We start from the raw sequence: 24,419 nt of genomic DNA on the forward strand, positions 1-24,419 counted from the left end.
TTGTATGGATATACCACAATTTCTTTATCCATTCATCCATTGATGGATGTTTAGATTGTTTCCAGCTTTTGGAACCTTTTGGAGTAGTGCTGCTATGAACATTTGTGTACAAGTATTTGTTTGAATACCCATTTTCAATAATTTTGGCATATTTCTAGGAATAAACTTGTTGGGACATATGTGGTGATTCTCTGTTTAACTTTTTGAAGAACTGCCAAACTGTTTCCCAAAGTGACTACATCATTTTACATTCCCTCCAGCAATGTATAAAGGTTTCAGTTTCTCTATATCTCGCTAACACTTGTTATTTGTCTTTTCTTTTTTTAAAAAATGTTATGGCCTACCTAGTGGGTATGAAGTGGTATCTCATTATGGTTTTGATTTGCATTTCCCTAATGACTAATGCCATTGAACATCTTTTCATGTGGTTGGCCACTTTTATATCCTCTTTAGAGAGATGTCTGTTTTAGTCCTTTGCCTGCTTTTTAATTGGATTGTCTTTTTGTGGTTGAGTTGTAAGAGCTCTTTATATATTCTGATACTATATACTTATCAGATATATGGTTTGCAAATATTTTCTCTCATTCTGTGGATTGTGTTTTCACTCTCTTGAGAGTATCCTTTGATGTGAACAAATTTTAAATTTTGATTAAGTCTAATACAGTTTTCTTTTGTTGCTTCTGCTTATGCTATCACATGTAAGAAACCATTGCCTGATCTAAGGTCATGAAGATTTCTGCCTATGTTTTCTTCTATGAGTTTTATAGTTTTAGTTCTTATGATTTAGGTCTTTGATCTATTTTGAGTTAATTTTTATATATGGTGTGAGGAAAGGGTCCACCTTCACTCTTTTACATGTGAATATCTATTCTCCCAGCACCATTTGTTGAAGAGACTGTTCTTTCCCATCAAATGGTCTTGGTACTCTTTTTGAAAATCAATTGGCTATAGATTTATGGGCTCATTTCTGGACCCTCAAGTCCATTCCACTCATCTGTATCTCTGTCTTTATGCCAATACCACAGTGTTTTGATTACTGCAGTTTTGTATTAAGTTTTGAAATCAGGAAGTGTAAATTAACTTTATTCTTTTTTTTTTTTTTTTTTTTTTTTTTTTTCGGTATGTGGGCCTCTCACTGTTATGGCCTTTTCCGTTGCGGAGCACAGGCTCTGGACACGCAGGCCCAACGGCCATGTCTCATGGGCCCAGCCGCTCTGCGGCACGCAGGATACCCCCAGACTGAGGCACGAACCTGCGTCCCCTTCATCAGCAGGCGGACTCTCAACCACTGTGCCACCAGGGAAGCCCTAACTTTATTCTTTTTCAGGATTTTTTTGGGGGCTATTTGGAGTCCTTTGCAATTTCCTGTGAATTTTAGCATCAGCTTTTCCTTTTCTGTAAAAATAGTGTTGAATTCGATAGGGATTGCATTGAATCTACAGATTGCTTTGGGGAGCATTGCCATCTTTACAATATTATGTCTTCCAATCCAACGACATGGTGTATCTTTTCATTTATTTAAGTCTTCTTTAATTTCTTGCAGTAGTGTTTTGTAGTTTTTAGTGTATAAATCCTGCATCTCCTAAGTATTTTATTCTTTTTGTTGCTATTATAAATGGGATTTTTTTTAAAGTTCCTTTTTTGATTGTTCATTCCCAGTGTATAGAAATACAACTGATTTTTGTGTAATGATCTTGCACCCTGCAACTTTGCATATTTCATTTATTAGCGCTAATAGTTTTTTAGTAGATTCTTTAGGATTTTATATATAAAAGATCATGTCTTTGGTTCCTTTTATTGGAAAAGGGTATTTAGAAATCAAGATCTGAGTGCTAAGTGTGTTCATAGCTACTATGATATTCTTCTAGGACCTCTTAGCAGATGGAGCTGGAAAATATATACTTAATACATATCTATACATAACTCTATTTCTCCATATTAAAAATCATGAGTTTGTATTGATACCTCCCATTTCAATCCTATTAATGTAACTGGAGCTGGGACTCTGCATGTTTCAAGCAGTAGCCTGCAGTGTCAGAGAAGCTCCAGAGCTGGAAGCAAGAGGTATACTCTGACCAGTTCTGTGGCTGGAGTAAGAAGTGGTGTGGGGAGGATTTTGAACTGGTGCACAAGATGGGTTTAATATACTTAGTTTCTGTAATAACTTTCTCTCTTTGTTTTCCTCTGGACACACTTTTCTCAAATTCCCTTTTTTGGATTTCCTCTGCCAATGCCTTAAATACTGAGTGATCCTCTGGGTTCTGCACCAAGCCCCCTCTTTGCCCTCTCAGCACATTTTCTAGACTAGCTCATTGCCTCTCATGTCTTTGAGTCCCCTTGGTAATAGCTCCAGTTCATGTCTTCTGTGCTTCAGACCAACTTATTCAACTACATACTAAACAGTTTCACTTGGATGTTCTGCTGGTGCTGGTATGTCAGAGTTGAAATGTCCTAAACTTGTTTATTATTGCCTAGTTCACTCTCCTTCCCTGTTGCTTTCTTCCTTTTGCTCAGGGGTTCCTAGTTGCCCAAACCAGAAATCTGGGCGCCTGGATCCTCCCTCTTCTTCACCCCCTACAACAAAGTCTTCCTCTTTTTCTTTTTTAATTAATTAATTGATTTTTATTTTTGGCTGCACTGGGTCTTTGTTGCTGCACGTGGGCTTTCTCTAGTTGCGGCGAGCGGGGGGCTACTCTTTGTTTTGGTGCATGGGCTTCTCACTGCGGTGGCTTCTCTTGCAGCAGAGTACAGGGTCTAGGTGCGTGGGCTTCGGTAGTTGTGGCGCATGGACTTAGTTGCTCCACGGCATGTGGGATCTTCCCGGACCAGGGATTGAACCCATGTCCCCTGCGTTAGCAGGTGGATTCTTAACCACTGCGCCACCAGGGAAGTCCCTAACAAAGTCTTCTTGATTCATTCTCTTAAGTATCTCAAATCTGTCCATTCATCTTCATCCTCAGGGCCACTGCCTTAAACCAGATCACTATTATCCCTCACTTGGACTTCAGTATGCTAACTGGCCTCCCCAGCCCATTCTTCGCCTTATAGCCATTAAGAAAATGGGTTCTAAGTTCTGGTCCTGGCTTTGCCACTTATTAGCTATATGAACTTAGGTTGCTTAATCCCTTTAAGGCTCGGTTTCCTCATCTGTAATATGGGGACAAGAATAGTGCTTATTTTATAGGGCAATTGTTAGATGTAAATGAGGTGATATATGTAAAGTTCTTAGCATATTGGCTGATTCAGAGTAAATGGAAAACATATGTCTACACAAAAATTTGTAAATGAATGCTCATAGAATCATTATTATAATAGCCAAAAAGTGAAAATAACCCAAATGTCTCAGCCAGTGAATGGATAAACATGTGGTATATTCACACAATGGAATATTACTCAGTTATAACAAGGAATGAAATACTGATATGTGCTACAACATGAATAAACTTTGAAAACATGAAAGAAGCTGAGCACAAGAGGCCATATATTGTATGATTCTATATGACGTGTCCAGAACAGGCAAATGTGTAGAAACAAAGTGTATTAGTAGTTCCCAGGGACTAAGGGGAAGGAGGGATAGGGAGTGACTGCTAATGGATATAGGGTTACTTTTTAGGATGATGAAAATATTTTGGAACTAGATAGTGGTGATCAATGACAGCTTTGTGAATATATTAAAAACCACTGAATTGTACACTTTAAAGCTTTATTGTGTGGGATTATATCTCAACAAAACTGTCAGAAAAAAAAAAAAACCAACACTGCATCCAGAATAGCAGCTGCAGTTGAGGTAGTCCATTGTTTCCTGCCATAATCCATCTAGTATGTGTGTGTGGTGTAGAATATACATAACATAAAATTTATTGTTTTTACCATTTTTAAGTGTACATTTCAGTGGCATGAAATATATTCACATTGTTGTGTGACCACCATCACCATCTGTCCTGAGAACTTTTTCTGTTTAGTTTTTGCAGGGCGCAGAGAGGTGAATTGAATGGTGTTATAGAGAGAACCCCCCCACCCCATATACTTCATATCTTTGAAGGTGGCATTAACGTCTGCATTTTTTTTGCATGAATTGCTTCTAATTTACTATTGGAGCCAGGGGAAGCAGATTTAGGGGCTTTCAGCTGGTCCTTTCTACAATAATGATGTGGTATGGACTGAATGCTTTCCCCCATTCATATGTTGAAGCCCTGATCCCCAATGTCAGGGTATTTGGAGGTAGGGCCTTTGGATGGTAACTAGATCATGAGGGTGGCACCCTTATCAATGGGATTAGTTCCCTTATAAGAAAATATACAAGAGAGATGCTCTTTCTCTTGCCCATGTGAGGATACAGCAAGAAGGTGGCTGTCTGCACATCAGGAAGAAGGCCTCATCATACACTGAATCTGCCAGCACCTTGATCTTGGACACCATAGCCTTCAGAACTGTGAGAAAAAAAATATCTGTTTTTTAAACCACTCATTTAATGGTGTTTTTTTTTATTAGCAGTCTGAGCAGACTAAGGCAGGGGCTCTTCCTTTAAGGTCAGTGTGAGGTTTCTGCCAGCTACTGAGTATGTGTATGTATCCTATGGAATGTGTCCTATGGAATGACAGAGTGGGTCCTGTAAAACAAATTTGGGCCAAACCTGCATTTATCTTATCACCCCCACAAGCCCCCACTCTAAACTGAGGGACTGTGGTAGTATTTAGAGCCTCCTTGTAACAGTTTCAGCTCAGATCTTGCAGTCATCAAAGTCTGAATTCCTCTTTCCCCAATGCACATTTATCCTGGTTGAAGGCCTTGGTCTCTTGGTAGGAGCAGAGGAAAGTTTATGATATAATTCTTGTGGCATTGGTATAATTCTTGTGGTATTCACCTTCCTCAGGTGAATACAGCTTCTTCAGTCATTGGCTCTAAGTCTGCGAAATGACTTAAATCAGGAAACTGGTGAAAGACCATGATTGCCATTGTGGAGACTGACAGCCTTCTGCTCACTAGTTCTTGATTTTCTTTAAAAAATATTTGAGTCAAGAAACACCCCTTCTCTCCTCAAAACAAAAACACCCCATCTATCTTTTCCTTCAGAACATCATGACCTATAAGCCACCATCACAGATCTCTGTGGGTCAAGACATCCTGGTTGCACTCCAGCCTGGCTTCCCATTATAGTACTTATGGCCTGCCATCTGTTCTTTGCCATTTGGGCATTCTTTTGTTTCTAATTGATACTCAGGAGTCCTGTTGCAGCAGCATCTTCTGTCAGTCTCAGCTCATAAAGTACATCCACCATTGTGCTTTTCAGAGATGTCAGTGGCCTCCTCACCAGTGCCTCAGTGAAAGGAGTATCATCAGGGCCTTCCCAGGTAACATAGTCAGGTGGTGGTTCTGCAGTCTCATCACAAATCCATTCTAACTCCAAGGTCAGGAGGGCAAGATAGGGAGAATAAGAGAGTTAAAGGGGGAAAGCCTAGACAATGGTAGATTTTCAAGGGGGCCACTAAACTTGATCCTATGGGATTTCCTGAAGAGAATTCTAAAAGTTTTTTAGATATTATTTTGAAATAATTTCAGACTTAAAGAAAAAGTACAAAGAATTTTCATATACCCATTATTCAGATTCCACAAATGTTAACATTTAACCACAGTTGCTTTAATCTCTATATATGTGTGTGTATGTATATGCACACACACACATTATTGTTTTTCTAAACCCTTTGAGAACAATAAGTTGCCCATGTGATTCCCTTTTACCCCTATTTCAGTGTGCAATTCCTAAAAACAAGGATATTCTCATTTATAATTATAGTATAATAATCAAAATCAGGAAGTTAAGGTTGCTAGGATATTATTATCTCAGATTTCATCCAAATTCTACCAAGTTCCATTAATGTCCTTTAGAGCAAGACAAAATTTTTTTTCTGGTCTGGGAACTAATTCACAATTGCATATGAGTTTAGTTGTCATGATTCTTTGGTTTCATTTATTCTCATTCCTTAGTCATTGCCTTTCATGATCTTGAAATTTTTAAAGCATACTGGTCTGTTTTGTAAAATTTCCCTTAACTTGGGTTTGTTTAATGCTTCCTCATGATTAGACAGATTCAGGTTATACCTTTTTGGTGGGACTACTGCAGAAATGATCTGTCAGTATGATTCACGGATTCCTATTTTGTCCAGTGAGTTACAGTCTATTACTGTCACCAGTGCTAGCCACGTGATTTGTGGGGCTTAGTGCAGAATGAAGATGCACAGCCCTGGGTGAGGATGAGAAAGTCAATCTCCTCTTCTCATGGACCCGCCACTCCAACTCGTGGTGAATGTGCACCCCCCAGGGATTGTAGCCTCCATGCTGGGGTGCTCTTGATTCCTGGGTGGTGGTGGCAGGAGCCCCCTGCTGAGTGGCACATAGAATGTACTGTGGTGCTACCAGACTACGGTAGTGATACCTGCCTTCTTGCCCGCCCCATGGTGCCATGGGGCATGGGCTCAACCCTGATCCCTTCTGCTCTCACACCCAGGCTCCTGGCCAGGTGGAAGGTGATGGCGGAATGTGGGCCTCCCCCAGCCAAGGTGACTTAGTCACTGCCCTGGAGTAAGGTAGTGAATGCAAGGCTGGGTAGGGCCCAAGGGACCAGGGGGTGAGGAGTGGGCAGTGGCAGGAGTCAGAGCCATGTGTCTACAGAGGCTTCAAGCCTCCAGCATCCTCCATTGTGCCATCAGATTTCACTTATAAAACACAAATTCAAGGGTAAAATTATTAAGAATTTTAAGACAGTGACTGCAGAGCATTAAAATTCTGAGTGCAGGTCCCTGTGTGATGTTCTAGTTCCATGCTCATGAAGACAATCCTGACAATCACTACATGTTCAAATTGTCCCAGATTTGGCTGGTTGGAGTCCTTTCAAGCTGGCTCCTGTATTCTTTTTTTTTTTTTAGATCTTTATTGGAGTATAATTGCTTTACAATGGTGTGTTAGTTTCTGCTTTATAACAAAGTGAATCAGTTATACATATACATATGTTCCCATATCTCTTCCCTCTTGCATCTCCCTCCCTCCCACTCTCCCTATCCCACCCCTCTAGGTGGTCACAAAGCACCGAGCTGATCTCCCTGTGCTATGCGGCTGCTTCCCACTAGCTATCTATTTTACGTTTGGTAGTGTGTATATGTCCATGCCACTCTCTCACTTTGTCACAGCTTACCCTTCCCCCTCCCCATATCCTCAAGTCCATTCTCTAGTAGGTCTGTGTCTTTATTTTTTTTAATAAATGTTTATTTCAAATATGAAATGTAATGTTTAAGCATTTTCTGAAAATAATTTTGTAGTTTAACAAGTGTAAAATAAGACTTCTTAAAAAAATTTACAACTAGGTATAAAATACTCAAGAATATACTTTGACATTCACAGTGGACATTTTTGAAAGGTAAGTTTTGTTAATGTAGCTTATAAACAAAAATATATTGACAGTCCCAGTTAAAATAAGCAAGTTCTTAGCTGAGGAATAATCCTCCCCCAGATGGGTCTGTGTCCTTTTGATATGTCCTTGTCATTCTCTGAGCACTTCTTTACTTTCTGGCTCATCCTTTTCTTAGATGAAGCTTTGACTCTAGGAGTCTGGTTCTTTTTAAAAAATTGAAACAAAACTCACATAACACATTTTAAAGCATACAATTCTGTGGCATTTAGTACATTCACAATATTGTGAAACTATCACTTCTGTCGAGTTCCAGGACATTTTCATCACCCCAAAAGGATGATGTGCAGTAAACAGTCATTCCCTATTCTTCCCCGCAGCCCTGGCAACCAGTCTGCTTTCTGTCTCTATGGATTTACCTTTTCTGGATGTTTTATATAAATAGAATCATACAGTATGTGACCTTCTGTGACTAGCTTCTTTTACTTAGTATACTTTCAAGTTTCATTCATGTTGTAACATGTATTAGTGCCTCACTCCTTTTTGTGGCCAAGTAATATTCCATTGTATGGATATACCACAATTTCTTTATCCATTCATCCATTGATGGATGTTTAGATTGTTTCCAGCTTTTGGAACCTTTTGGAGTAGTGCTGCTATGAACATTTGTGTACAAGTATTTGTTTGAATACCCATTTTCAATAATTTTGGCATATTTCTAGGAATAAACTTGTTGGGACATATGTGGTGATTCTCTGTTTAACTTTTTGAAGAACTGCCAAACTGTTTCCCAAAGTGACTACATCATTTTACATTCCCTCCAGCAATGTATAAAGGTTTCAGTTTCTCTATATCTCGCTAACACTTGTTATTTGTCTTTTCTTTTTTTAAAAAATGTTATGGCCTACCTAGTGGGTATGAAGTGGTATCTCATTATGGTTTTGATTTGCATTTCCCTAATGACTAATGCCATTGAACATCTTTTCATGTGGTTGGCCACTTTTATATCCTCTTTAGAGAGATGTCTGTTTTAGTCCTTTGCCTGCTTTTTAATTGGATTGTCTTTTTGTGGTTGAGTTGTAAGAGCTCTTTATATATTCTGATACTATATACTTATCAGATATATGGTTTGCAAATATTTTCTCTCATTCTGTGGATTGTGTTTTCACTCTCTTGAGAGTATCCTTTGATGTGAACAAATTTTAAATTTTGATTAAGTCTAATACAGTTTTCTTTTGTTGCTTCTGCTTATGCTATCACATGTAAGAAACCATTGCCTGATCTAAGGTCATGAAGATTTCTGCCTATGTTTTCTTCTATGAGTTTTATAGTTTTAGTTCTTATGATTTAGGTCTTTGATCTATTTTGAGTTAATTTTTATATATGGTGTGAGGAAAGGGTCCACCTTCACTCTTTTACATGTGAATATCTATTCTCCCAGCACCATTTGTTGAAGAGACTGTTCTTTCCCATCAAATGGTCTTGGTACTCTTTTTGAAAATCAATTGGCTATAGATTTATGGGCTCATTTCTGGACCCTCAAGTCCATTCCACTCATCTGTATCTCTGTCTTTATGCCAATACCACAGTGTTTTGATTACTGCAGTTTTGTATTAAGTTTTGAAATCAGGAAGTGTAAATTAACTTTATTCTTTTTTTTTTTTTTTTTTTTTTTTTTTTTCGGTATGTGGGCCTCTCACTGTTATGGCCTTTTCCGTTGCGGAGCACAGGCTCTGGACACGCAGGCCCAACGGCCATGTCTCATGGGCCCAGCCGCTCTGCGGCACGCAGGATACCCCCAGACTGAGGCACGAACCTGCGTCCCCTTCATCAGCAGGCGGACTCTCAACCACTGTGCCACCAGGGAAGCCCTAACTTTATTCTTTTTCAGGATTTTTTTGGGGGCTATTTGGAGTCCTTTGCAATTTCCTGTGAATTTTAGCATCAGCTTTTCCTTTTCTGTAAAAATAGTGTTGAATTCGATAGGGATTGCATTGAATCTACAGATTGCTTTGGGGAGCATTGCCATCTTTACAATATTATGTCTTCCAATCCAACGACATGGTGTATCTTTTCATTTATTTAAGTCTTCTTTAATTTCTTGCAGTAGTGTTTTGTAGTTTTTAGTGTATAAATCCTGCATCTCCTAAGTATTTTATTCTTTTTGTTGCTATTATAAATGGGATTTTTTTTAAAGTTCCTTTTTTGATTGTTCATTCCCAGTGTATAGAAATACAACTGATTTTTGTGTAATGATCTTGCACCCTGCAACTTTGCATATTTCATTTATTAGCGCTAATAGTTTTTTAGTAGATTCTTTAGGATTTTATATATAAAAGATCATGTCTTTGGTTCCTTTTATTGGAAAAGGGTATTTAGAAATCAAGATCTGAGTGCTAAGTGTGTTCATAGCTACTATGATATTCTTCTAGGACCTCTTAGCAGATGGAGCTGGAAAATATATACTTAATACATATCTATACATAACTCTATTTCTCCATATTAAAAATCATGAGTTTGTATTGATACCTCCCATTTCAATCCTATTAATGTAACTGGAGCTGGGACTCTGCATGTTTCAAGCAGTAGCCTGCAGTGTCAGAGAAGCTCCAGAGCTGGAAGCAAGAGGTATACTCTGACCAGTTCTGTGGCTGGAGTAAGAAGTGGTGTGGGGAGGATTTTGAACTGGTGCACAAGATGGGTTTAATATACTTAGTTTCTGTAATAACTTTCTCTCTTTGTTTTCCTCTGGACACACTTTTCTCAAATTCCCTTTTTTGGATTTCCTCTGCCAATGCCTTAAATACTGAGTGATCCTCTGGGTTCTGCACCAAGCCCCCTCTTTGCCCTCTCAGCACATTTTCTAGACTAGCTCATTGCCTCTCATGTCTTTGAGTCCCCTTGGTAATAGCTCCAGTTCATGTCTTCTGTGCTTCAGACCAACTTATTCAACTACATACTAAACAGTTTCACTTGGATGTTCTGCTGGTGCTGGTATGTCAGAGTTGAAATGTCCTAAACTTGTTTATTATTGCCTAGTTCACTCTCCTTCCCTGTTGCTTTCTTCCTTTTGCTCAGGGGTTCCTAGTTGCCCAAACCAGAAATCTGGGCGCCTGGATCCTCCCTCTTCTTCACCCCCTACAACAAAGTCTTCCTCTTTTTCTTTTTTAATTAATTAATTGATTTTTATTTTTGGCTGCACTGGGTCTTTGTTGCTGCACGTGGGCTTTCTCTAGTTGCGGCGAGCGGGGGGCTACTCTTTGTTTTGGTGCATGGGCTTCTCACTGCGGTGGCTTCTCTTGCAGCAGAGTACAGGGTCTAGGTGCGTGGGCTTCGGTAGTTGTGGCGCATGGACTTAGTTGCTCCACGGCATGTGGGATCTTCCCGGACCAGGGATTGAACCCATGTCCCCTGCGTTAGCAGGTGGATTCTTAACCACTGCGCCACCAGGGAAGTCCCTAACAAAGTCTTCTTGATTCATTCTCTTAAGTATCTCAAATCTGTCCATTCATCTTCATCCTCAGGGCCACTGCCTTAAACCAGATCACTATTATCCCTCACTTGGACTTCAGTATGCTAACTGGCCTCCCCAGCCCATTCTTCGCCTTATAGCCATTAAGAAAATGGGTTCTAAGTTCTGGTCCTGGCTTTGCCACTTATTAGCTATATGAACTTAGGTTGCTTAATCCCTTTAAGGCTCGGTTTCCTCATCTGTAATATGGGGACAAGAATAGTGCTTATTTTATAGGGCAATTGTTAGATGTAAATGAGGTGATATATGTAAAGTTCTTAGCATATTGGCTGATTCAGAGTAAATGGTCAATAAATGTTAGCTAATATTATTATAAGCATTCCAGGGTTCTTCATATTCCAGCCTCTGCTCATTTCTGCAGTTTCTTTGATTGCTTCCTTCCACTCAGTTATTCAGCTTTTCCAAACTTCTTTCAGTTGCTCCAATATCTCATTCTCTCTTTTTGCCTCCAGACCATTCCTCTGCTCTCTTTCCTAAAATTCTCTCCTCTCTCGCTTTCCCCTCTTATTCATCCTTCTGAATCTATACATCACTGTCTCTGGGAAGTCTTGACTTGGTGTCACTTATCTGTGTTCCAGTTACACTCTTTAACTTCCCTAATCAAGGATCGTATCTCACTGCACTGGAGTTAACTTGGTTTCTCTGAGGGCAGGATCCCTGAGGGCAGGGACCAATTTACCTCGTTCACTATTGCCTCTCCAGTACCTAACACAGTGCTTGACTCACTGAATGAAATGAATGAATGGGTGATGACGAATGGGCCACAGCATCGCTATTTTCTGATCTTCTGCCTGGTAAACTCCTGGTGACAGCCCTGCCTGGCTGCAGGAGTGGGGAGGGCTGAAGGGGGAGCTCTCCTTATATGAGCCATTAGCGGTTGCTGCATTGTTGTCCCCCTAGATCTTAGCTGATCAGTGACTCCTAAGACTTCCTCTGCACATGAACATCGGGCTACTTTTCCTGTCCTAACCTCCATCAACAACAGTTTGATGGCCTTTCTCTTCCCTGGGAAACATCCCTTGAAAGCATAACCCTATGGTGAAATCTCTTATCCCTAACTCTGAGATCACTGTGTTATATTTGGAACTATTAAATTGAATGTATATTCAATATTTGGCAATTTCCTATGGTTCATCCTATATGTGAATCTGAGAAGCTAATTGTACTGTAGTGCAAACTGTGAGTAGTTATAGACTGAAAGAATGATGGAGTTGGGCAGGTCGCCCTGAGACAGCTGGAATTTGTGGTGCAAGAAGAATCAGTGAGAGAACAGATAGTAAGAGACAGTAGATGAGGGCTTCCAGTCATTTTCTTTTGCTTAGAAGTAGAATTATTTAGTTCAGAAGTGCTTTGCCTGAAAGCCCACGGGGCAGGCCCAAAAGCCACTGTTCAGACCCCCAGGCCACTGGAGGAGAATTCGGCTGCCTCTCAGTGGGAACCTGGTGGCCCCAACCTGCCTCACAGCCACAGGTCCAAGCGGCCCACGCAAAACCGTCGGCACTGAGAGAAGGAAGCCGCTGGGGGGCAGCAAAGGCTCGCAGATTTCTCCGTACAGGGGCTATTCTTTCAAGTACTGTACTTTGCTTTTTTTTTTTTTTTTTAACGAATTGCTCTAATACTCGGAAATTTAACTGAGAGCGATTTTATAATCTGAACTAGACTGTACGAGTAGAGACCCCGTTTCCTTCCAGAAATATATTTTTTTCCTGCCAGAATTCTACTACTCTCTCCCCGCCCCCGCTTCCACCGGTCATTTTCAAGAATCCCAGAGCTTTCTCTTACTCCAGGAAGGCCATGTCCAGGCCCCCCGAGTGAGGAGCTGGCGGGGTGGGATGGACAGTGGCAGAGCCGGATGCCCAGCGCGGATCCGGTCCCTGGGGAGCCGGACCAAGGGGGCACTGTGAGCTGGAGCACCCCCGGGCCTCAGGAACCGCGGGCAGGGCTGACTTTGCAGCCGCTCAGCACCTCTGGCTACAAGGTGGACACACCGACCTGATGCCCTGGAAAACACCTTTAGAAAATGGCTTTTAGGGGAGCAGATTTGGCGAGAGGCACCAAACTATACCTTGCAGCGCCCGATCCCGTGGCAGTTTGTGTCACCACTGTGTCTCAGAACGAAAACAACCCCCTAAGGTTTCGTGCCTTCCGGGAAGCGGCAGTGGAGACCCAACTTGGACTAAAAAGAGGCGAATAGGGCCTTTGCGTGGCAGGTGCGGCGGGGCTGGGGGCGGCGCGCGGGGAGGGCGCCTGCAAAGCGCTCTCTCAGAGTTGGGCGGGGGTGCTCGCCGAGGTGACAGGAGGAAGCGGGAGGTGGAGGGTGGAGAGGAGGTCCCGCCCCCACCTCGCTCTCCTTTACGGGAAGTGATGTGGGGCCCGACGGAAAATACCCGCCGAGGACCCAAAAAAGGCCGTCAGAGGGTGGACGCGGCGCGCGCAGAAGGAGCGGCGTGGGGACCGCGGGCGGAGCAGGTGAGGCGACGGGCGCGGGCGGGGGAGGCGCGCTCAGGCCCGGGGCTCCGGGAGGCTCCAGTCACCCCGCGGGGCGACGGAGCGGGCGAGCGCAGGGTCTGACCCTGGGGCGGGGGGTGGAGCTGCATCTCCTTCTCTCCCCGCCTGTGGGCGGCTGAGCCCACCAGAAAAGCTGCTTTGCTTCTCCCAGGCCCTCAGCACAGACCCCACGATGACAGTGACGGGGGTGGGGGTCAGCTTGGGCGAGGTGCTGATTAGGTGGAGTCCCAGGCTGGGACGGGGCTGAGGTCACCTCCGGGCGGCATCCAGGTGCGAGGCTCCCCATCTCGGGGTGGGAGGAAGGAAACTTCTCTGGCAGGAGAGGAGGAAGGTCCCAGACCTCCTGCACGCCCCCCCTCCGCCCCCCAGCCCCCCGCCGTTCTTTCCTCCCTCCCTTTGTTGTCGGTTGAATGATTTAACGTCTTGACACCTTTGCTGGTGAGGGTCTGTACGGGCAAACTGCCCGGGTGGGAGAAGGTTCTCTCTTTCCCTGACAATCAGACAGAAAACCCTACCAGGCAGCCAGGCTCTCGGGTCTTGACTGGTGGTAGGGCTGATGTGATGACTCGTTTTGGTAACTATTGCCAAAGCTTTTGTCTCTGTCCCAGTAGATCACCGATTAAGCAAAGTCAGGCCTGAAGTGAAGGAAATCTTGTGAGCCCTTGACTTCACCTTCCCAGCATTTCAGCTCCTGCAGGCCACATGGCTTCCTAATCTCCTGCCAGGGGGTCCTCTTTCTTACCTCTATGGGCTAACAGCTATTTTTTCCTACTGGATGGATTATCACTTTTGGGTCAGCTCATCATTCAGATGTTGGGAAGGGGAGTAGTGTTATGATGTATAAATTTTCTATAATTATTGGTGATATAATTTGTTGGTGCTTCACTGTTCTTGTTCCACTTATTTATTTATTTATATATTTATCTATTTATTTATTTTAACCTTCTTAGAAGCTTGCTTTAGGGGGAAAACACAGTCTGGAAAACAGAATTTCTGCAGACGGTTACAAATGAAGAAAGGTTAATGTAGTGCTGAAAAGACTTGACTGACCGTTATCCTTTTCTGTATTTTATGTTAGTTTTCATTCCTGCTTTCTTCCTTTCCTTTATTCTTTTTTCCTTACTCCCTCCCTTCCTTAATTTCCATGGCCTGCCTTGATTTTTAACTTTGATGAAGTACAATTAATTTATTTTTTCTTTTGTTGCTCTGCTTTTGGTGTCAAATCTAAAAAAGCATTGCTAAATCCAAAGCCATGAAGATTTATGCCTATGTTTTCTTCTAAGAGTTGTATAGTTTTAGCTCTTACATTTCCATCTTTGACTCACTTTAAGTTAATTTTTGTATATGGTGTGTGGTAGGGGTCTAACTTAATTTTTTTGAATATGGACATTCCGTTCTCCCAGCACCATTTGTTGAAAAGATTATTTTTTCCCCTTTGAATGCTGTTGGTGCCTGTGTTGAAAATAAATTGACTGTAAATATGAGGGTTTATTTCTAGACTCTCAGTTCTACTCCACTGATCTGTATGTCTATCCTTATGCTAGTATCATACTCTCCTCTTTATTAGCTATGTACGTGGTAAGTTTCGAGATCAGGAAGTGTGAGTCCTCCCACCTTGCTTTTCTTTTTTGAGACTGTTCTGGCTATTCTGGGTTCCTTGAATTTCCATATGAAATTTAAGATCAGCTTCTCAATTTCTGTTGCCTTGGTTTTAAAAGAGATAGAAGGGTCTTAAAGTGGGCAACAGTCTCTAGGAACCAGACTCTTGATTTTCCTCTTCCAAACCCGCTTTCGCTTAGTCTCACCTGTCTCAGTTAATGGCAACTTCACTCTTCCAGGTGCTCAGGCTGAACACCCCAGGGTCACCCCTGATTCTTTTCTTTCTCTCACACTCCACATCTTGTCCCTCAGCAAATCTCATTGGTTCTATTTTGAGTCTATACCTAGGATAGGAAATTTCCATTTTCCACTGCTTCCACCAAGTTCCTTTCACTTCTGTCGCCTGGATTACTCAAAAGCCTCCTACAGGGCCACTCTGCTTCCACCCTCACCACTCTACAGTCTGTTCTCAACGCAGCAGCCAGAGTCAATTATGTCTCTCACTCCGGTGCTCAAAGCTCTCCAGTGGCTTTTTATCTCAGAAGGAAACCAAAGTCCTTACTGTGGCCTGCAGTCCCCTTACATGGTGTGGGGGGCTTCATCTTCTATCACTCCCCTCTCTTCACACTCTGCTTCAGCCACGCCTCAGGACCTTTGTATTTGCTGTTTCCTCTGCCTGGAATGTTCTTCCTTCAGATGTCTGCACAGCTTACTCATTTCTTTCAAATCAAAAGTCATTTCTTTAGAGATGCCTTCTTGTACCATCCCATCTAAAATAGCATCCTTCACCCCCCACCCCCCCCACCCCATCATTTTCTTCCCCTTTCCCTTGCCTTATTTTTCTTTAGAGTATTTATAGCACTTACTGTCATCACACACACACACACACAGAGATGTTGTACACAACATCTATCTCCCATTGGTGGAATACAAACTCCATGAAGGTCAGGAATTTGTCTTGTTCACTATGGTGGGCATAGCACCTAGAATGGTTTCTGGCACATATTAAGCCCTAAAAAATCATGTTGAGTGAATGAAAAGGGAATGAGAGGCTGAGAACTGGGGATCACTCTGCTATTTCTTTCTCACTCTTCTTCCCACTTTATCCGAGAAGCAATGTCCATAGCTACATCACAACTCCTAAATCTCTCCTCTTCTATTCTCCTATTTTCCTCAAGATAATGGCCTTACCCTCCTTGGCAAGGGAAAGGTCAAACAAGCAGAAAGGTGAGGACTTTGGGTCCTTCCCACCGTGGCAGTGGGGAGCCCTCTTCTCTGTAGCCTGGACAGACTGGGTGGGGGCATTCAGCATCTGTCTCCAGTGAATCGGTCTCTTGTGCTGATCTAGGGAGAGAGTGAAATCTCTTGGAAATTTGAGAAAATGGAATTTCATTTCCTAATGAATATTTTGCAGTACAGTGAATTTAATCTTTTTCTGACTTCTAACTGAAATTGCCAATTCTGAGACTCATTTTGGCCTTTAATGACATAACGACTTTAGACTGTCAACTGATTATGTGTATGTGGCCTTATTTCCATGAGTAGATTGTAATATCCTGGAGTCAGAGCATTGGCTTTAGCTCCTTTGTGAGTCCTATACTGCAAGCTATCATAGACTAAGAAAGAAGTGTTCAATAAACTCTTGCTGAATGTACCCATAAGTTAATGAATAAACTTGGATTTGTTTTCCTCATTAGAAACCTCTAGTCCATATATTTAGTTTTTCTTAGTGTATAGATATAAGTATCTTGTCTTAGTCCACCTCATCCTGCTGCTCCTGATAGAGCAATATTGGCAACAGTTGAGAGGGGTTTCCTGCGGACCTCTCTCAGTGAGAATTGAATTAACTGGCCCAGACAGCACAGTAATCAATCTTCTGTGTTATTTTGCAAACTGAACTAGCCTTCCATTGTTATTTAAACTTACCTTGGAATGTGCCCTGTCTATATCTTCACTACAAACAATGAAAAAGGATTATTTTTACATACATGGAATATATATATATATATACATATATATATATATTTCTCTCTAATAAATTATGATAGGCTTGATACCACCTGAAAAACTAAACAGGGCTCACATATTTAAAGTGTGAGTCCGTAATTAACTGGATGGGTGGGAGAATCCCTCTCACAATGTATATGTATATCAAATCACCATGATATACACTTTAAATATCTTACAATTTTATATGTCAATTATGCCTCAATAAAGCTGGCTCACAATTAAAAAAAAAAAAAAGTGAGCCCCTAGGCAGCAAGATTGTCTTGCCATTGTTAGAACAAGATTGCCTTCTGAAGAGAGGAATTTTTCCCTTTCACTGCCTTCGCTTTTTATGCTGTGTGCAGGTTTTGCTTGGATCATATTTATTCCTCTGCCTCTTGGTCAGGAAGTTCCAGTTTATGGTCTGGTTTCCCTTAAGCTGATTATCTTGGGAGCAGACGTGAGCACTGAGTTGGAGGAAGAGATAAAGGGTTTGTAATTAACTTTATGTCCAGAGGGTGAGAGGTGTGGAGCTGTGAGCATCCAGCTTGTTTTGGCCTCCTGTCTGGTCGTGCAGTACACCACATTCTTTTTCTTGTATGATTGAGGTCTGCTAACACTCATATTTCACTTACTGTTAAAGAAAACTTGATGCCTCACTTACTCAAAAGAAATGTTGGAAGTTATTCTTCCTTGCCTGTTTTTGTTTTGTTTTTTGCCTCTGTGTATGTTACCCATGAGAAGGCCTCCCATTTGGTGCCTCAGCCACGCTTGGCACCACCCACAAATATGAAATCAGACTTTTGAGTCTTGAAATTGAACTTTTAACATGGGGTCAGAGGTAGGGTGCCAGATTTAGCAAATTGGGAAAAAAAAAGAAATTTGCATTTTGGATGACCAACAAGTAATATTTTACTATAAGTATGTCCCATGCAATCTTTGGGACGTACTTATGCTAAAAAATTAGTTGTTTTTATGAAAGGCAAAATCAACTGGTGTCTTGAATCTAATCTGGTAACCCTGGTTTGGTAAACCTAGGTTTATGCACAGAGAATGCATTGATCATGATAATGTCCAAAGAATGACTGAGCTATGGCTCACTTTGGTGATTGCACATGTGTCCATCTTAAGGAAGGAGGGGGCTTGTAAACTCAAGGAGTATTAGAACTAGAAGGAAGTAGATTATTTTACTCTAGTGTTTGGTAGTTAAGGAAATTTTTCTCCAGAGATGTTAAGTCATTTTCTAAGGTCACACAGTTAGTAGCAGAGCCAGAATCGGAACTCTGGGTCCAGTGGTTAGTCTGCTACATAATGTCTTCCCTTAAGAGATCATGTGTAAGTTGCTTATGTTTTCGTGCTGACCTTTAATCACTTCTTTTGCCACCCTCCCATGATCACTCCATTATCCTGCTGTCCTTCCAGTCCCTAGATCCATTATGTGGCAGGCAAAGCCATCCTCATGGATACCCTTGTCTTTTCTCTGAGAACCATAGGACTGTTTAAAGCCACCATTGGTTGTATTTCTGTGGTGATGCCAGAAAGCCAGAAAGCCTGTCTTTGCATGTGTTTTTATTCCTTTTAAGGTCTGGTTAATATTTTTGTCACCTTTGAGTGTTCATTGGAAGATGCTTTGATTTAGGAGGACTTGCTGAGAATAATTCCACAGCCACCAAGTACTGTCTCACTGTAAGTCACTTGCTTTGTGTGGCCTATTCCTTTGATACTCCGTATCCTTCTGTATTTTGGAAGAATAAATATGGAAGCTACATGGTAAGGACCAATGCAGTAGATAGGTATATGTGACTTCCTATTTAGAGATGTGTCCTTTTAAAACACTGGGTTATTTTCTTACTGTTTTAAAGTTATTTGTACTTATTTGAGAAAGCAGTCTTGAAAACGAATATGCTTCCTCTGACTGCCACGAGAATACCATATTTCAGAGCCACTAATCCTGTTTTTTCATAGCTTTGTTGATTAATTCATATAAAGCCTGACCAGCTGCCAGGTCAAAGCATAACAATAAAATCGGTTGCCAAGAGACTGAAAAATCTGTTCGTTCTTACTAACTGCTGCTCATCTATCTTGCTCTGATCCCACCACATGGGCAGCTGGTCAAGTCTTATCTGAGTATGGCTGGTTACTCATCTCCTGTATATTTGTATCATTTGCAACCAAGACAGGGTCTCAATCAGCTAATAAAACTTACGGTAAGGTATTGTTTAAATTCTTGCTGTACTAGCCCTAATACGGGAAGGAATGAGACATACACCTGAGAATTTTAAAATATAATCCATGGTTGTGGTCGGGATTCCTTTGTTTCCTGCAATGTGTGAATCATTTTCATAATGAATCTCACCACTGCAAGGGAGCAACCCCAGGCATGAGTAAAAAGGTCTAGCAGCCCTTGAAAAGATAAGGTATCGTCCTTCTAGTCAGATACTGGAGACCAAATGTGGCCAAACAAGCTGCTAGCTGTTCCAGGCTGGGCTTCCTTCGTCAGGGACAAGGTCAATTCTCCATTGCCCCCACTCTGCTTAGGCACAGAGGGCCGTGAAGTGGGTTGTGTTATTTCCTCAGGGAGTGACTCATCCCTGTGTTCCACAGCTCCTGCTGGAATGTGGAGGAACCAACACAGGCAGGAATTAGTGGATTGGTTTTTAGCTTCTAACACTGCCAATAATTAACTGATATTACACCAGCGTTCTCAGCTGGGCTGGTTCCGACTCCCTCCTCCCGCAGAGGGCACTGGGCAATGTCTGGTTGTCACACCTGGGGAGCTACTGCTGGCATTTAGTGGGTAGAGACCAGGGGCGCCTCTAAACATCCCACAATGCACAGGACAGCCCCTCATGGCAAAGGGTCAGTCCCGCCCACCATGTCAGCAGGGCCAAGGCTGAGAAACCCTGCGTTACACACATCGTTGAACCTCTCTGGTGTGCAGTTTCCTGAGTTCCACATTCTCTCCATCATGTAAAGTTAACTAAGCCTAACTCTACCACTCTTGCCTTTCTAACCTCTCCCTCACCCCAATTCTAAGTCATTAAATGTGAAGTAGGACCCAGGCATCTATATGTGTACATAGTTTTTAATCCCCACCAGGGATGCTGGTGGGCAGTTGGGACTGAGAACCCTGCCCTCAGGGATCATGGAGTGAGGTGCCAGGTGGACCATTTGAGGGGAGTGGATGGTGTGGGGAGAACCTGCCAGTAGGAAGTGAGAGCCGGGTGGCAGGGCCTGGCTGCCGTGTGATTCAGCGCAGGTGGAAGGCTGCCAGAAGGGCCGCAGGGAGTGCTGTGACTGAAGGCTTGGTCCCTGAATTCCTCAGAGATGGGGCCCTCAGCCCCTCGGCCTGACGAGCTCTCAGCTGCCCGGGAGTGTCTGCTCCACCGAGTCCCAGCTGGCCACCGTACCCTCGTGCCAGAGGTGCTACAGACCTCAGAGTTTCCCAAGGAAATAGTAGGACTGGCCAGTTTCTTCATTAACACCCCATTTCCTGCTTAGCTAGAGCCTCTCTGGGAGATTAAAAGTCAACAGCAAAAACCCCAACCCTGAGTCAGCAGCCCATTTTGCCACCCAGATAAGGAAACCTCACTTGTTACACTTACGGCATCGTGTAATTTAAGGGCTGGTAGGCACCTTAGAAACAAGGGAGCCCAGCCTCCCCTCCACCTCAGAGGTTCAGAGCGGTCTCCAAGGTCACATGACAAATTGGTGGCAGAGACGGTTCCAGAAGACAGGTGTGCTGGTTCTTCCTATGCCCTGTGCTAATGTTTCTTAATTGTAACCAGCAGTGTCTCTCCCTTGAACTCTTCTGAAATATCACAGGAATTGAAGCAAGTATATTAATGATTTTCCTCTATGTTAAAGCAGTCCAGAAATATCTGTCTGCTATGGCTGTGTGCCAGCTGCCAGTTAAAGGCCACCATCATTTTTTTACCGGTACGGTTGCTTTTCTTCTTCTTCTTCTTCTTCTTCTTTTTTTTTTGGCCACACCACGCAGCATGTAGGATCCTAGTTCTCTGGCCAGGGGTCAGACCTGCACCCCCTGCTGTGGAAGCGTGGAGTCTTAACCACTGGACCACCAGGGAAGTCCCTGCTGCTTTTCTGGTCTCGTTCTGTGCCACCCATAACCCATTCCTCACACAAAGCCAGTGATCTTTAAAAAATGTAAATCAGATCATATCCTTCTTCTGTTTAAAATTCCTCAGTCGGGGCTTCCCTGGTGGCGCAGTGGTTGAGAGTCCGCCTGCCGATGCAGGGGACACGGGTTCGTGCCCCAGTCCGGGAGGATCCCGCATGCCGCAGAGCAGCTGGGCCTGTGAGCCATGGCCGCTGAGCCTGCGCGTCCGGAGCCTGTGCTCCGCAACGGGAGAGGCCACAGCAGTGAGAGGCCCGCGTACCGCAAAAAAAAAAAAAAAAATTCCTCAGTCACTTCCCATTGCAGTTGGTTTAAGATCCAAATGTTCTAACTGTGGTCTGGAAGAGTCTCCGTGATCTGAGCCCTGTTGGCCTCCTTGACCTCAGTTCACCCCTGTGCCTCCATCTTTCAGCCTCATCTACTTCCTTTCTGTTCCTTAAAAATGCCAAGTTCTTTCCTTCCTCAGAGCCTTTACACTTGCCTATAATTCTTTTCTCTAGATCCTCACCTGGCTGGTCCCTTGCAGCAGAGTAATCCCTGATCACTCTGTTGAAAGTAGTCTCTACCCTATTATTGCACTATTGTCTTCACAGGACTTAGAACTCTTTGAAATTATTTTATCTCTATGTTCACTTATTACTGTCTGGGTCTTCCTGCTGAATTGTTCTCTCTATGAGAGCAGGGACTTTTTCTGTTTTGTGAACTCTCTATGCTTAGCACCTAGAATAATGCCTGGCACATGGTAGATGCTAAGGTAATCAATGAACGATAGAGTAACTAGGGAGTTGGTGTTAGAGAAGATTGCTTGACAGATTGTCCTATGTAATTCCTATTTTTTCCTACATTGGACTTTATTTTTTAAACCTGTTTCTTTTTTATAATTAATTAATTAATTAATTAGTTTTTGACTGCGTTGGGTCTTCGTTGCTGTGTGCGGGCTTTCTCTAGTTGTGGCGAGCGGGGGCTACTCTTCCTTGCAGTACGCGGGCTTCTCATTGTGATGGCTTCTCTTGCTGCAGAGTATGGGCTCTAGGCACGCAGGCTTCGGTAGTTGTGGAACGTGGGCTCGGTAGTTGTGGCTTGCGGGCTCTAGAGCGCAGGCTCAGTAGTTGTGGTGCATGGGCTTAGTTGCTCTGCAGCATGTGGGATCTTCCTGGACCAGGGCTCGAACCCATGTCCCCGCATTGGCAGGAGGACTCTTAACCACTGCGCCACCAGGGAAGTCCTGGACTTTATTTTTTGAACTAAAACTGGAATGCCAGTTTGATACATGAGAAAAGTGCAACTGTTAAGCAGACTAGATTCCTTTCTTTGAAGACGAATGTACTCACTTCCTCTGGTAAAATCTCTGTGGGAAGCAAATATAAAAGGACAAGGGTACTTGGTAAGCACAGACTCAGACACAGGGACTTAGAAATCAAACAGGTCCAAGAGCTTTAGTGCTGGATGGGGCCTGAAAGATCACCATGGGCATGGTTCCTCAAAACTGGCTGCCCATGAAAATCACACAGGGAACTTTTATTTAAAACGTACTCAGGCGGGGACTTTCCTGGCGGTCCAGTGGCTAAGACTCTGCGCTCCCAATGCAGGGGACCTGGGTTTGATTCCTGGTCAGGGAACTAGACCCCACATGCTGCAACTAAAGATCCTGCACGCGGCAACAAAGATCCCGTGTGCCACAACTAAGACCCGGTGCAGCCAAATAAATATTAAAAAAAAAAAACCTAAAAAAACATACACACGCAAAACCACACTTTTTCAGTCTCTCCTTTGGAGATTTTAATTTGCTATTCTTGGCATTAAGTCTGGGGAATCCATGTTTTATCTAAAATGCTGCTGTAGTATTGGATGGTGCACAGCCAGGTTTGGGAACCAGTGACTGAGCCCACTTCTGTTCCCAGGTGAATACACTGAGAGGTTCAAAGAGATCCCCTGTCTCACTCAGGGGCACCCACCTGGGGAGCTGGGAGATGGCACTCAAATCTCCCAGCTTTCTCTCTGCGCCTTTCGAAAAATGTAGTGAGAAACAGTCTCAGGGACAGAGGTGGCACAGCCTTGGAAGTTGTGGGTTTATTACTTTTTTCTTTATCGAAATGTAACTAACCAGTCTGGTGTCAAACAGGAAATGCATCTAGCATCATTTCCCTTTTTTATTACAAACTGTCAGAACAATCTGATTTTAGTGGAGCAATGATCAAAGTGTGGCTCTGGGACCAGCAACACCAGCACCATCCGGGAACTTGTTAGAAATACAGATTCTCAGCCCCGGCCCAGAATTACTGATTCTGGAACTCTAGAGATGGCCCAGCAGTCTGTATTTTCAAGCCATCCAGATGATTCTCATGCCCACTGAAGCTTGAGAACCACCATCACAGGTACTTTTTACAACCCAACCATTGGTTAAAGAAGCTGGCCTCGGCCTTTTAGTTGGTGACTCATTAACATGCAGGACTTAAGCTAGCCATCTGCTTTCCTTGGTGAAGTTTGTTCAAAATGGGGACTTTTGTTATAAATCTTCATTAGACTGCTACACAAGAAAGGGGGGGATGGGTTAATACTTGTGGAACACCTGCTGCATGTGAGGCTCTGTGCTGGAAGCTCTTACCTGTTGTCTCATTTAGTTCTCACAACCATCCTGCTAGGTAGGTATTATTATCCCTATTTTACAGATTTGGAGTCTGAGGTTGGTGGAGGTTAAACGTGGTCTTTCCTCTGGGTTATTTGCCCAGAGATGGTTGTGCATTTTGCTGTCTGTTGTCTCCACTCAAACCTTTTTATGCACAATCAGGAGTCTTCTGGGAATCTTGTTACAAGTGCACATTCCCTAGCCATCCTCTCAGAGATCCTCATTCAGGGGCCTGGGTGGATTTGCTTCAGGTGCTCCAGGTGATTCTGCTGCCACTGGGCATCAGACCCTACTTGGAGAAGTTCTCTCCTGGATCCAATCACTCTTTTTTTTTTTTTTTTTTTTTTTTGCAGTACGCGGGCCTCTCACTGTTGTGGCCTCTCCCGTTGCGGAGCACAGGCTCCGGACGCGCAGGCTCAGCGGCCATGGCTCACGGGCCCAGCTGCTCCACGGCATGTGGGATCTTCCCGGACCGGGGCACGAGCCCGTGTCCCCTGCATCGGCAGGCGGACTCTCAACCACTGCGCCACCAGGGAAGCCCCTGGATCCAATCACTCTTGCTTCAGTAGTTGGACCAGGTGTCTCTCAAGGCTCCTCGGAGGTTCTGTGGTTCACCAATGTTTTGCTC

General features: G+C 43.2%; 1 protein-coding gene across 3 annotated transcripts in view; it reads left to right on the forward strand.

The window, feature by feature from the left end:
• Window positions 1-4,384: 4,384 nt before the first annotated feature.
• Window positions 4,385-24,419, forward strand: part of RAB27A (RAB27A, member RAS oncogene family) — a 79,988-nt gene continuing 59,953 nt past the window's right edge. For 2 of the 3 annotated variants that reach the window (XM_060095290.1, XM_060095289.1), the window contains exon 1: window positions 13,271-13,403. The gene's annotated coding sequence lies outside the window, so the exon portion shown is untranslated. Of the gene's footprint in view, window positions 4,433-13,270; window positions 13,404-24,419 lie in introns of those variants that run through there. The other variant, XM_060095291.1, reaches the window with a different exon arrangement.

The sequence above is a fragment of the Mesoplodon densirostris genome, chromosome 4 (genome assembly GCF_025265405.1).
Source record: "Mesoplodon densirostris isolate mMesDen1 chromosome 4, mMesDen1 primary haplotype, whole genome shotgun sequence".
Taxonomy (NCBI): domain Eukaryota; kingdom Metazoa; phylum Chordata; class Mammalia; order Artiodactyla; family Ziphiidae; genus Mesoplodon; species Mesoplodon densirostris.